The sequence below is a fragment of the Podarcis raffonei genome, chromosome 11 (genome assembly GCF_027172205.1).
Source record: "Podarcis raffonei isolate rPodRaf1 chromosome 11, rPodRaf1.pri, whole genome shotgun sequence".
In the NCBI taxonomy this organism is placed as follows: Eukaryota; Metazoa; Chordata; class Lepidosauria; order Squamata; family Lacertidae; genus Podarcis; species Podarcis raffonei.
Window position 1 is genome coordinate 52,461,533 of NC_070612.1, and position 14,846 is coordinate 52,476,378.

The following is a 14,846-nucleotide window of genomic DNA, read 5'->3' on the forward strand; positions in this document are numbered from 1 at the left end:
AAACTGCTTCTGGCACAGTGGAACAACATGACGGAAACCAGAGCACACAGAAATGCCATTTATATTCCCACCGCAGTCTATCTACTTGCACTTGTGTGCTTTCGAACTGCTAGATTGGCAGGAGCTGGGACAGAGCAATGGGAGCTAACCCTGTCATGGGGATTTGAACCACCAACCTTCTTATTGGGAAGCCCAAAAGTCTCAGTGGTTTAGACCACTGGGCCACCCGCTTCCTGAATACACAAGCACACAATCACTGATAGGTCCATCTGCCACTGTGAGGCTCAAAGCAATGAAGATGATGCCTCCCCAGCTCTTGCCATTGGCTGTGGGTTTCTTGTGATGTCACAAGAGCACTTGGCAACTGAGTGGATATACAGGCAGGCCAAGGGGAAAGCCCTTTTCTCTTTCCAGCAGGACACACCTGGCAATGGATGTGACATTCAGCACCGCCCAGGTTTCTTCCACTTGGAGGAGGCAAAGTGGTGAATGGAAGGAGGCAATCCTCTGGCAGTGGGATGCTAGGGAGCGATAATAAGGCAAGTTTGCTTGCTTGAGGGCTGCTGGTATCCATGGTTGGAAGCTGCTGGACGTCTCATGATGGACCTAAGAGAAGCTGGCGGATGTTGGTGGATGGAAGCCAGTGGCTTTTGGATTCGGAAGTTGGTGGAGGCTACAAGGCTAAAGCAGATGGATGTTTGTGGATGTCGGCTGATGGAAGTTCACCTTTGGAAGACAGTCAACAGAAGCCAGTGGATATTTGTGGATTGAAGCCAGGGCAGGAACGTGAATGGATGTTGGCTGGAATATGTTTGTGTGAGTAAATGGGAAGTTTCAAATATGGTTGAGGCAGAATGGTGTTTGCATGTGCACAAATGTGATATGTGAAAGTAGATATTCATGAATAGATGGAACCCAGGGGAGGGGGAATATTGGTTTCATGGAATCAGAGAATCAGGAAATCAAGTTTGGGAGGGACCATGAGGGTCATCTAGCCCAACCCCCTGCAATGCAGGAATCTTTTGCCAAATGTGGGGCTCAAACCCACTGGCATGCTTTTGAACTGCTAGGTTGGCAGGAGCTGGGACCGAGCAACGGGAGCTCACTCTGTTATGGGGATTTGAACCGCTGACCTTCTGATCGGCAAGCCCAAGAGGCTCAGTGGTTTAGACCACAGCTCCACCCGCATCCAACTTTGACTAGAGATATCACCTCATTGACAAGAGGAACCCATCCCAGTTCTACCATAGAGAATTACGGTATATACTAAACAAGACCCTACAGCTGAAAGAAAGATTTTGCAACGGAAAGCAGCTGGCATGTTTCAAACAAGAGGAAGGGACTCATTTTGGGGAGGTTTCAAATGTGTTTCTGAGAGACTCCCTAGAAAGCACAGGCTCTGGTTGAGCCACGATCTTGTTTTGCAAAGTCAAGTTGAGCTTGGAAGGATGGAAATCCCACGGATTTCCTTTTAACAGGGAGTGCTGACGCTGCAGCACCTCTTCCAAATTGTGGACATAAATTAACTTGCATTAAATAACCGCAGAGCTTTTGGGGAAGAGGGGCTGTGAACGTGCACCCGGGCCTTAGAAGCCAACCAACATGTCTCTTTTCCTGAGCCCTTTGAGCTTTTGTTCAAAGTTTGAAGGCTGCTCGCTGACAAGTGATTTGTTTCCATTAGAACATGCCTCCTTCCAGCCGTCCGTGACCATCTTGTACTTAGGGCTTTATAAGCAGCACGTCTCAACATTCCTAAAATCCCAGGGAGGATCTGAAAATAGAAAAAGAAATGAGCATTTAAATTAAAAGCAACGGCCCTTAAATAGAGCTGCCATGTTTTGAGGCAAGATAGTGTCTCTTTCCCCCTCCTTCTCGCTTCCCTCCCCCCTCCCCCGGGGTTGCAAGTTGCTTTTTCCAGAATACAGTGCAAAGCCACCGAGATTTGCATTCCCTCTTCTATTTATAGTAGCCTCTTTTAAAACGAAACAGGTGTCAAGTTGAATGAGACTGAAGCAGGCTTACATGTCCTATATGGCTGGGAAAGCAAGAGCCGGGGTGTGTGAGAGAGGAAACAGGGCGACTTGGGTGATTGGCAGATCGGTTGCTGAATGGAGCGAGCAGCCGAATGGGGGAGAGGAAAAGCTGAGCTGTTTCTCTGCAGGGCTCCGGCCATCTTTAATTCAATCGATTTAGGAGAATTTAATGACAGGGGAAGGGACCAGCTGGCTTTCCATGTAGAATTAAATCCTCCAAAGATTGATTGAGAGAGAGAGAGAAAGTGAGAGTTAACTGTGCAATGCAAATCTCCTTTGGGTGGAGAGCAGCAGTGGGCAGAGGGGTAATAGCCCTGGCACCCCATTGCCAGCAGAGTGATATCAGTGCCAATCCACCGGCACAGAGCTCTCCCGTCCACTCACTGAACAGGCAGACAGGAGTGATGTTGTCTGGGACCCTGCCAGTGGGAACCGTTGGAAAGCCCTGAAATGGGGCATTCAGTGGGCCGGTGGGAAGGCCAAGGGTCCAGATAATGGGTTGATCATTTGCTTTGGCTAGGGTCATGCTTCCCCTGAAACAGCAAGTTAGTAGTCTGGGGGTGCTCCTGGGTGCATGTGCCTCAGTGGCTAGGAGGGTCTTCTACCATAGTCGCCTTTGACTGGACTTAACTGTGATCCCCTTCATGGATCACTGCCTTGCCGTGGTGAAGGCACTTCAATAACTTGGAGAAGCTATGAGCAGGGCCACCCAAGATGGACAGGTCATAGTGGAGAGTTTTGACCAAATGTGATCCACCTGGAGCAGGAACCGGCAAGCCACTCCAGTATACCTGCCAAGAAAACTCCATGGACAAAGACAACAGGCATATAAAAGTTATGACGCTGGAAGATGAGCCCCTCAGGTCGGAAGGTATCCAACATGCTACTGAGGAAGAGCGGAGGACAACTACAAGTAGATTCAGAGCTGATGAAGCGGCTGGGCCAAAGCCGAAAGGTCACTCAGTTGCGGATATGCCTGGAAGCGAAAGGAAAGTCCAATGCTGTAAAGAAAAATATTGCATAGGAACCTGGAATGTAAGAAGAAGACAGGAGGGCCTGGCGTGCTCTGGTCCATGGGGTCACGAAGAGTCGGACATGACTAAATGACTAAACAACAAACTGTCCAGGGGTCCTTTCCCTTTCCCTTTCCCTATCTCTAGTCTAAGGGAGAAGGCAGTGCAGTCGTTAAGAGAGTCTGATGTCCAGAACTTCAGATAGATCTTGGCCTCAGTCATTGTTTATTTATTGCAATAGGGAGATTAGCAAGTGTCATTTTAGCACTGTTTTGGATCACGTCCCACTTCTAATGGATGCTCTTCAGTATCTTCCTAACTTCAGTGACAGAGTTGACTATTGTAAACACTGTTCAGGAGCCCCCTGGGAGAGGCTACTGCCAGTAGAAGTGGCAGGTGAGTGTGGGGCCGGCTTTTGAGGGTTGGGCCCTAGGTCACATGACTGAGCAGAAGAGGGTTTGTTGTGTCCCGCCCTCAGCTCTCTGCTACAATGTCCCTTTGGGGGACTTATACTGGTGCGAGCTGCACAGGTTTCAGTTGTCCCAGATGAGCTGCAGTGAGGGACTTCATGTCAATGAAGTAGCTAGGAAAGCCCAATGTCAGCCAAATCCAGGCTCTCTCATCCTGCTGGATCTTGGGTTTGGATTGTGCTGTTGCCTCTGTATTAAATGAACACAGAGAGATTTTTAACAGTGAAACTAGGATGTGGCTTGATTTTGGATGAAATTATCATCATCATCATTATTATTATCATGATTACTTTATGCCTCTGTGTGTATGGCTTTTCCGCACATACCCTTTAGTCTGCCCCAACAGATTTTCCTTCCTACAAGACAGAAGTACTGTTTTTGGGGGACAGGAGGCGGGCAGGTGTGGAGGACTCCCGGGTCCTGAATGGGGTAACTGTGCCCCTGAAGGACCAGGTGCGCAGCCTGGGAGTCATTCTGGGCTCACAGCTGTTCATGGAGGCACAGGTCAAATCTGTGTCCAGGGCAGCTGTTTACCAGCTCCATCTGGTACGTAGGCTGAGACCCTATCTGCCTGTGGACTGCCTCGCCAGAGTGGTGCATGCTCTGGTTATCTCCCGCTTGGACTACTGCAATGCACTCTACGTGGGGCTACCTTTGAAGGTCACCCGGAAACTACAACTAATCCAGAATGCGGCAACTGGACTGGTGACTGGGAGCGGCCGCTGAGACCATATAACACTGGTCCTGAAAAACCTACATTGGCTCCCAGTACGTTTCCGAGCACAATTCAAAGTGTTGGTGCTGACCTTTAAAGCCCTAAGCGGCCTCGGTCCAGTATACCTGAAGGAGCATCTCCACCCCCATTGTTCAGCCCGGACACTGAGATCCAGCTCCAAGGGCTTTCTGCCGGTTCCCTCATTGCAAGAAGTGAAGTTACAGGGAACCAGGCAGAGGGCCTTCTTGGTAGCGGCACCCACCCTGTGGAACACCCTCCTATCAGATGTCAAGGAGATCTGAAGGAGAAGACATCTGAAGGTATAAGAAGGTTTTTAATGTTTAATGTTTTATTATGTTTTTGTATATGCTGGAAGCCACCCAGCGTGGCTGGGGCAACCCAATCAGATGGGCGGGGTATACATAATAAACTTGTTCTTATTATTCTCCCAGTGTGAAAGGGATTGCCTTGCAGGTTGCTTATGGAAGGGGTAGGCCAAAATTGATGCTCTTTTTACAGAAAATGTGGGGAGAGAAGCACTCTGCTTTGTAAGTGGTGTCTATCATATTGAAAGTAAACCGATAAAAGAATGAAAATGGTTTATTGAATATTTACTTATAAATTATAAACAGATGAAAACATTGGCAGGAATATTGTGATAACCTGCAGTTTCATAAGCGTGTATATTTAAAGAAGATGAATAAATGAGCAAATTAAGTTAATTTGGATATGCCGAAGATATTAAAAGCAAATTTAAGGAACCGCAGAAAGAGGGGGAATGGAGTAAAGTTTTGAAATGTTAAAATGAAGTGCCTCCAATTGCCAATATTGGTCCCTCTGGCAAGGACTGGCCGGCGACTGCTTGCCAACCACGTATGCTTGATAAATTGGAGCCCTGCCATAATGTCTCTGAAGTTTCACCAGCTTCCATCTGCAGTAATCATATGGGCATCATGACCACAGTTGCGCATTTGATCCTGTGATATATCTGACCACTGTTCCTTAGATCCTTTTTAGAGGTGGCAGCCTGGCTGTGGAAAAGATGTCAGGCAGATGAACCTGAGTTACCCAGTATCGCTCGCTGCCAAAGAGTCTCAGGTTGCAGCCGTTCCTCCTCGAGGCTGCAATCATGCGCACATCAGCCAAAAGGAAAGAATATAGTGAGCAAATCAGAAGGAAGCAGCATGGGTTATTTGGAAGTCTGTCCAGAATGCCAGTTTGGGCTGTTCTGGCTGTCCCCAAGTACCCCAAGCTGTGTGCAAACTTAGAGTTGCTGGCTGTCATTCTCTTTTTTTTTAAAAGATATTTATTGAAATTTTCAAAAAAATAAAAACAAAACATAAAAAACAACAACAATTAAACACACATACAACTTACAATTCTTACTGTCAATGACCAATTTCCTTGACTTCCCCACACCTCCACTTTTTGTATTCCAGTTCCAATTTTTAGCTCAGCAAGTTCTTTTCCCCAAACTTTACCTTATTTTCTCTAATTCATTTTAGTTAACCAATTTTAACTTATAAACCTCAATCTTTATACATCAATACTTATTCTTCAAAATCTTTTTCTAGGTTCACCCCCTCAATTTAATTAACCAATTTTAACTTATAAACCTCAATCTTTATACATCAATACTTATTCTTAAAAGTCTTTTTCTAAGGTCGGACCCAATTCCCTTCCCCGAAATCCCCATTTTTATGTTAGTGGCAAAACCAAATTAATTAAAACAGAATATAGTTATACACCCTTTGGATTCCCAAAGCCCCACCACCCCCTTTCCCGGTTTCGAACCCCAACAAAAAGTCCATCAGTCCATCTACAGTCAGCCTGGCGACCTCATGTCCGAGGCTCTCAATTCTCTCTCAATTCCTCTCTGCCGGTTTTTTTGATAGTCCTTTATATTGAACTCTGAATCTCGAAGGAGCTCTGTCCCAAAAAGGTCCATGTTTCTTCCAGCCAGGCCTCCGTATTTAAAAATGGAGCCAAAATCTTGTTTCCTACTTCTCTTAAGTCCAAATGTCCCAAAAGCTCCAGTTTCCACTTTAGCCAAGTTTGTATTCCATAGGTCTTCAGATCTCCGCTGGCTGTCATTCTCTTTCTCATACAATTGCATACAATTCCAGGATAATCAGGTGCCCCTCAACCTCCCACTTGTCCATTGGGTCTCTTTCTTTGAAATTCATTCCCATTGTTTCCTATCCCTCCCTTTCAGTTGACACTTCTGTTTATTTGTCAGGGCATTTACTGTATTTTTCGCTCTATAGGACACTCCGGACCATAGGACACACCTTGTTTTAGAGGGAGAGAACAAGGGGGGAAAAATTCTCCCCCTCTCTGCTCAGCGCCCCTTCAGCGAAGTGGCAGGAGAAATGGAGCCCCTTCTATTTCTCCTCCCGCTTGGCTGAAGGGGCGCTGCGCAGCTCTCCCTCGCTGAAGCCGGGAGAACAAGGCTCTCCTGGTTTCATCGAAAGGAACCTGAAGCCTGCGGAGCGCAGCGGGAACTCGTGCTGCGCTCCGAAGGCTTCAGGCGGCTATCCCTGAAGCCTGGATAGCGAGAGGGGTTGGTGTGCACTGACCCCTCTCGCTCTCCAGGCTTCAGCGAAAGCAACGCAAAGCCTCCGGAGCGCGGAGGGAGCACTCCCTCTGCGCTTTGGAGGCTTCGTGTTGCTATTGCTGAAGCCAAGGAGCCTGCATTCGCTCCATAGGACGTACACACATTTCCCCTTCATTTTTGGAGGGGGAAAAGTGCGTTCTATAGAGCGAAAAATACGGTATTTATTTATTTTGAAGAAGAGGTTCCAGAACTTGTTGGCTTTTTTTAAGGGGGACCAACCAACCAAATTTTGTTGAGCGTGCAGTCAAGGTTGTTGAGCTATTTTTTTTGGGGGGGGGGAGATTGCCCCTAAGTAATCTTCTCTTCTTCACCCACTCAGCCTACCAACGGTTTTGGCACCTTACGATGGCTCCCTCTGCTGCACCACACCAATCACTGTGCTGCTGTGCCGCAATACTACAGAGGTGCTGGAATGCACCAAAGAGGTGCCGGAACTCAGTTCTGGTGAGTTCCACCTGAAAAAGCCCTGCCTACACTCACATTGAAGGTGCAGCATTTTAGACCAGGTCCTCAAGGTGGTTTTGAGTACCACCTTTGCTTCTAGCAGAATGTCCTCCTCACCAGTGGTGTAGCGTGGGTTGCCAGTACCCGGGGCCTCATGGCGAGAGGGAAATGGATGGAGTACGCATGCGCATTCAACTGCCTAATGACATCCATGTCACCCAAGAGATCGAAACTGCAGAGATAAGAAAAGAAGAGCCATTCTGTTGTCTGCAGATGTCGCTTCCTGGTTCGCATGGAGAAGCCGTTTTTAACAGAGCCCAGTGTTGGAAGCACACAGCAGTATTGAGGCAGCACCGGATGTTGAAATTTTGCACCCCTAACAAATTTGCACCTGGGGAAACTGCCCCTTTTGCCCCCTCCCGCATGCTATATTACTGTTCCTCATGATGGGAAGCTGTTCCAGCTGCTTGGTTGCCGCTTTACTTAATGACTCTTTCCAAAATTCAGGATTCATGCTGGTCAGTTGACACGATGCCCAAGGGTAAAAAAAGAAATCCATTTGTAATCAGAAAGCTCTCTTGGGGAGGACTGCACAATAATGTAAGTGAGTTAACAAAGAGCTGGTTTGCAAGAATTGAAGGAGGGATTGATTGAGGCTGAAGGAACATGGCTCAATTGATAGAAAAGCATTACCAAAATCATTTTGTTGGGTCTCTTTACCACTTCCACCCAAAATAATATGTCAAAGGTAGCCTAGGGGAATGGCATAGGTTTCAAAGAAATAGCTTCACTGCAGAATGCTCTTTCTGGATGCTTTTCATTCGCCAAGTCTCATCTTGCATATTGACAGCACGTCGTCTCGTTAAAGACCCATTGCAGAGCATTCCAGAGGAATATTACCTTACCCACTGGAAACTTGGACCAGTGAGTCTATCATGCTTTACAGTATTGACAGGGTTGCCTGGGTCACTTCTGCCTTCTATGCTGGCCTAAGAGAAAGTGGAAAGTTGGTTCTTGCAACCTGTGAGTGCTTTGCTGGGTGGACGTTTTGAATACCAAGGTTTATTCAACTTACGAATTGCTTCCCGCAACAAAAAGTCCTGGTGCAGTTTGCAACGAGGATAAAAGGCAGTAATAAAAAGACATAACAATATTAAAGACATCGTCATATATATATATATATATATATATATATATATATATATATATACACACATATATATACACAATCACTGATGCAGCCAAAATGTTGGGGAAAGCAAAAAACTCCTTTGCCTGGCACCAAAATAATGACAAAATTATGCCTGATGGGTCTCTCTGGGGAGCAACTGCGGAAAATGCCTGTTCTCTCATCACCACCCTCTGGACTGTCCTCAGAGAAATGCCTAAGATGATGATCTCATAGTCCACACTGGATCATAAGCTTGGATACTACCACAAAAGGCCTTTTCTTCAGCCACCACTCACAAGGTAGAAGGTGGGGCTCTCAGAGATCTCAGTTGATAGGCTCAGGTGGAAGTAGACACTCATTTCAATACCTGGGCCAGGCCATCTACAAATCTGAAGGCAAAACCTGGCATCTGGAATTGAACCTGGAAAGAAATTGGCAGCCGGTGAAGCGCTTTCCATTCTGGTATGACATTTTCTCAGTGGTCAACCACAGTCAATCTGTCCACCACATTTTAGACCAGTTGAGGGTACGGTTCACAGATGCTCTTCTGGGTCAATCCCATGTACTGTAGAGCAGCCAAAATTCATGAAAGTCACTGCAAACTGTCAAACCACCTGAATGCCCAGTGCTGGACTTAGCGACATCCTCAAGCTGTGATCTGGGTCAAAAGGGTGAGACTCTGTCCAGAGCCAGGCTTCCTAGTGTTCCTCTCTTGCTCCCAATAGCATAGAGCCCTTCTTCATCTTAAGCATTGTGAAGTTTCTTTGGTTTCACCATCTATTTCTGTTTCTTGAAGTCTCTTTCTTCATCTCTCCATTGTTTGGTCCTCTTTCTTAGCATGTTACCTACTATGTATTCTTCCTTCAGCATCCTCGCTGCTGGCTTGCTGTCCCCTGAGAGCCAGCGTGGTGTAGTGGTTAAGAATGGTGGACTCGTAATCTGGTGAACCGGGTTTGCTTCCCCACATGCAGCTGCTGGGTGACCTTGGGCTAGTCACACTTCTTTAAAGTCTCTCAGCCTCACTCACCTCACAGAGTGTTTGTTGTGGGCGAGGAAGGGAAAGGAGATTGTTAGCTGCTTTGAGACTCCTTTGAGTAGTGATAAAGCGGGATATCAAATCCAAATTCTTCTTCTCCTTCTTCTTCTTCCTTCTTCTTCCCCCCCCAAGTTTCCCTACATCCCGGGACAAATGCCCATAGGACGTCCCTATTTTCATTGGAGAAATGTTGAAAGGTATGTAGCCATCATCTGGGTGAAGTTTAAATTCTAGCCAAACAGATGAATTTCCCTTCCCTCATAGAAGGTGGGCTGTACATTGTCTTGTTCCCTGAGCAGCTGTACCTTCCGAGTTACCCATCAGTTCAGACTAGCTTTTTGGTCATGTGTGCAATGAAACAGAGATTATTTCACCCATTCTGAGTCCATTTTGCATCAAGTCTGGGATCAGGCTGGTCTAGTTTAGGGAAGCTTTTAATGTTTGATGTATTACAGTATTTTAATATTTTTTTGGAAGCCACCCAGAGTGGGTGGGGTATAAATAATATATTATTATTATTATTATTATTATTATTATTATTATTATTATTATTATGTTTAGCCTCCAGATAACCTCATATTTCATTTTGGTAAAGATATATTTTGTAGTTCGCATGATTTTGCTGGCACTGTTTTTGGTTTAGACTCAAAAACCCAACATAGCCTGGGTCAAGACGTTCAGCGTCCAAAGGATGAGGTTGCTGTATACAGTTCCCTTTCTCCTTCTGGTTTTTATTGCCAGTTGGTTGAATAAATATTCTCAATTGTTTCTCCAGAATGACAAAATTTCAATTCTTTGTTTCGAAACCAGAATCTGTTGTGGATTTTAAAATGCTGAGTATATTTAGCCCTGGCTGAAGTGTTAACCCACAGATGCAAACAATAAATTCCAAGATTCACCCAGCATAAGAAAGAATACATAGCAAAAAAATATAAAAAAATATAAATCCTCTTATGTGGTCTATAAGTATACCTGGTTTGCTTTGGGGGCTCAGTTCTTCCAGTATGGTGAACAGTCTTGTTATGTAAGTTGTGATCACTGCAGAGTGTGGGATAGGGAGAGCCTCTCAAATGTCCTTAGAAAACATTGTGGACTATTTAATATCTGGCTTGGTAAGCACAGTAGTTATGAAACAGCTTTTTAGAATAATTTTGGAACTCTGCCTCTGTTTCTGTTTATTTCAAGGCTTATTTGCAAGGGATAGAGTGACCGTGTCCTAAAGTATACTCCAAGCGAACCCTCTCAACCTGACAAATTAATACCCTACCAATAAGGTCATTCCTTGAAGCGAAGACCCAATGTTAACGATGCCCACAACCGTTGCCAGCGTTTTCATCATCCTAATAAATTTACTCTCAATTTCAGGAGGTGAGATCAGGACATGATGGACCAAAGAGGCAAGAGGGGTTCACAGGGGTCAGTCTGCCCTCAGTGCCACATATTTAGGAGACCCTAGGCAGGTCTCCAATACTTAGGTCACAGTTCTCAAATGTCAATAGAATGAAGGATCTCTGGGCTACTTCGCTCCCTGCCTCTGGAAACTTCTAGGTAACGATGTTCCACATTTGTGTTTTAACGCTTTGTAAAAATGTATTGCCAGGTTTGTTTACATGTTTATAATGTGTGTCATTTGCCTGTTTTGGCTTCACGAAATTAAGACCATTTGCACGAACAGGGCAACACATTTGTTCTGGAATACAAAATTGTTAAGCTCAATAGCCTTAAGAACAGTGCCTGCTAAAATAATTGAAATAAGCTTCAGAAACCTGGGTTCCCTGACACAATTAAATATTCTCTTGTTTTGTTGTTGTGAACCTTTGAAATACATACCCTCACATTTTTCAAACTTGCAAAAGCTTGAAACAACTACATTATTATTGTTTTTTTAAATTCTTACAGTGATTCCAAAAGCCACATGTACTGGTTGGGTGTCGCCAACCCATTTCTGAGTTTGTGCAGTAAAAGGAAATGAATGCATTTATGGTTGTGCTTATACATGTGTCCTACAGATAAAATGACACAAAAAGGTCCTTACATATTTATGGCAGGTTCAGGATCCCTTAGCTATAGAAAGCAAAAAGAGATCTGACGTAGCATAATGTTGGATTATAAATAATCCCTGTGATATGGGCTCTTTCTTGCCACAATGTCTGTCACGGGGTTATTTTTTGTTGTTGTTCTTATCACTGTTAAAGATTTTATTTGTTTGCTTTCCGTAGAGGTTGTACCAGGCTCGTGCAGTTCGGCATTCCTGCCTTATTGAAGCCCCATTCTTGCGCAAATCTATGCTGCGCATTAATACAACAGCACAAGGGGTAGAAGGAGAACCAATTTGCTTGCTCATTTATTTGCAAACTCAGGTATTCAGAATGCACGCTTGTTAAATGTAACAAGTTGCTCCCACACCGATTCTTAAGTGCTGTCGGTATACCAGTGCAGCAAGGCAGCATCTAGTTATGTGAACTTCACTCAACTCAAATCCTTTCTCTTGCCAGAGGAAACCCAGTAACCCCAGATCTTTTAAACACAAGAACTAGGGACATTGTGTCACGACTGAGCTACATATTCATTTCACCAGTAGAGCCAGGCGGGGAAGTTTGGAAAAGTGGTACTTTCCCATATCTGTTTGCTGTGAAGGTACACCCTGTTGAGTGTCTTGGGACATCATGTGCAGTGCCAGATGCAAGTGTGAATTCTTTCCCTGTACTTTGCAGGAATGATGGCAGGAACACGAGAGGCCGTTGCAATGGAGGAAAGAATGTGGTAAGAAAGACTCAGTACGGTCCGTACGCCAATAAAGGTTTGAGAATCTGACTCAGTACAGCTTGGCCATTCTTGTTCCAGTTTTGCAATCCCAGAAGTACTGCTTGCAGAATTAGCTAGCTGGAGCGTTGTTGTGCATCACTACGAATACTCAACAAATGGCTACAAATCAATTTTGCCTGTGTCGGTGTGGGGGACAAGCCACAGAAAAGGAATGCTTGTGAATGTAAAAAGGTGAAATGCTTCTGGGAGATGATATATAATGAGTTGAAAAAAATGTTGAAATATACATTTATAAAGAAACCAGAAGCATTTCTCTTGGGTATTGTTGGAAACGATATAAATAGAAAGGAATGTAAACTTTTTCTATATGCACTAACAGCAGCAAGAATACTATTGGCCCAAAAATGGAAGCAAGAAGAATTACCAACGATGGAAGAATGGAGGATGAAATTAATGGACTATGCGGAACTTGACAAACTAACAGGAAGGATCCGAAACCGGTGGGACCAGAAGTTTACCAAGGACTGGAGTAAATTTACAGATTATTTGAAAAGTATTTGTGATGACCAGATGATGTTTGTAGGTTTGCAATTAGTTCTGTGAGGAATAATATTAGAAATATTGCAAAAAATGGAGAAGGAGACGTGACATGTTAAGAATGTAAAGGCAATATTAAGTTAGGAAATGTGTAAGAAGTGATTAAGACGGAGGATTATCAGAGGTGCTGATGGAAGTCCAATAAGAATGTATTTGTGATAAATTGTGTGGTATGTTTTATAATTTTGTATGTTAAAATCCAATAAAAATATTTTAAAAAAGAAAAGAAAAGGAATGCTCGTAATAACAGGGTTGTGAACTGTATACAACAAACGACTTCCATTAAATGGGTTTAACAAGTCAGCCAGTCCCTACGGAATAAATGACACAGGATAGTGGCAGAGGCTCTGATTATGTAGCCTAGAGGGATTGGTGTCTGTTTTTAGAGCAAAAAAGGCACAATATCCCAGTGCCAGATACTTCAAGTACCAGAGACCACTGGGGGGGGGGGTGGGAGTGGACAGAAACTGGGAGGGAAGCCATGCACATCTTTTGCTCTAAAAGTTGAGTCCTCTCATCCATTTGGTTGTCAGGTCTTGTTGGTCTAAGCACGACAGCCCAATGCTGGGACCAACTCAGTATTTCTGGTGTGTAAATAGAAAGATAAACCAATCTGTCTTTTTTAAAAATAATAATAATAATTTTTATTTGCTTTTACAACTGTAAAGATACAACAATACCAAATACATATCCATATTTAGAGATTTCTCGGAATCGCCAGACTTCCTACCATACCCTCCCTGGGTCCTATTGTCAACATTTTCAGGTGCATATTATTTCATCATCCATATTTTATATCTCTCCATATTGTCCATAGTAGTTGTTACAATACAAGTGTTATTAGAATCCTGCTAATGTTTTCATCTGCTTACAGTGGTCTCCTAAATAAATTATAAATGTTTCCCATTCTTTCTTGATGTTTTGGTCTTCTTGGTTCCTGAGCTTTCTGGTCAGTTTTACCATTTTGGCATAATCCAACACCTTGGTTTGCCATTCCTCTCTGCTAGGGACTTTATCTTCTTTCCATCTCTGGGCTAATAGCATCCGTGTGGCTGTTGTCACACACATATAGTATTTTGTGCTCCTTTGGGATGTTGGTACCTACAATTCCTAACAGAAAGGCTTCTGGGTGTGTGTTTTTTTACAAAGGTTATTTTAAACATTTTTTCCCAGTTCGTTATATATCATTTCCCAGAATGCTTTTATTACCTTACATGACCACCACATTTTTTTAAAAAAATACAATCTTAATTTTATTTTCACTCTAAATTTAGAGATGGATACAGCATCACTCGGATCCTGTGTCCCATGGCTTTGGCAGGTAGGTTGGAGTGGAACTTTGCCTGCACCATGCTGTTGCTTCCATGGGCACGGGTCACCTTTCCCCAGATTACTCTGGTCCTGTTGGGTTTGCCGTCAGGAGTCACAGTGTTGTTTTTTGCTTTGCACACATAGGCGCATTTCTTGCCCAAATAGAATTCTGTCTCATTACGGGAATAAACTCCCTCAATTTTCAGAAGAGCTGTGTGCTCTCTCTAGTTTCAAAGACCTCGCTTGTAGCCAGCAGAAGTGGCCTTGGACCACTACCTGCCAGTCATGGTGTTGTCTTGAAGTCCTGTTCCCATCAGGCCTCAGCAGCACCGAGCCAAGATGGCGGTGAGAAAGAGCCACGGCCACCACATATGATAAAAAGGTACCTTCTTCTTCTTTGCATTCCCAGCAGGTATTTGTACTTGTCTTATACATTTTCACTAACTTCCTACGAGTCAAATACCACAGATACATCATTTTCATATAGTTTTCTTTCAGCGTACAACATGCCGAGAATTTCTAAACCAATCTGTCTTTATTCTCCAGGGGGATGTTGGATGGGGGGATTTCAGGGACCACATCTGGCCTACAGACCAGGGGTTCCCCACTCCTGATCTTCTTTGTGGCACCAGACTGCATAGGATGTGTCTGTTTTGTAATGTTTAGCCCCAGT

General features: G+C 44.3%; 1 long non-coding RNA gene and 1 pseudogene across 1 annotated transcript; both read right to left on the reverse strand.

Annotated features, from left to right (window-relative positions):
• Positions 1-1,666: 1,666 nt before the first annotated feature.
• Positions 1,667-10,571, reverse strand: LOC128423427 (uncharacterized). The gene is made up of 3 exons (XR_008332752.1): positions 10,472-10,571; positions 7,329-7,524; positions 1,667-1,771 (listed from the first exon to the last, which is right to left on the reverse strand). It is a non-coding gene; the product is annotated as an uncharacterized LOC128423427 (long non-coding RNA).
• A 3,542-nt stretch (positions 10,572-14,113) lies between these two features.
• LOC128423142 (60S ribosomal protein L35a-like) lies at positions 14,114-14,520 on the reverse strand (annotated as a pseudogene).
• Positions 14,521-14,846: the final 326 nt, after the last annotated feature.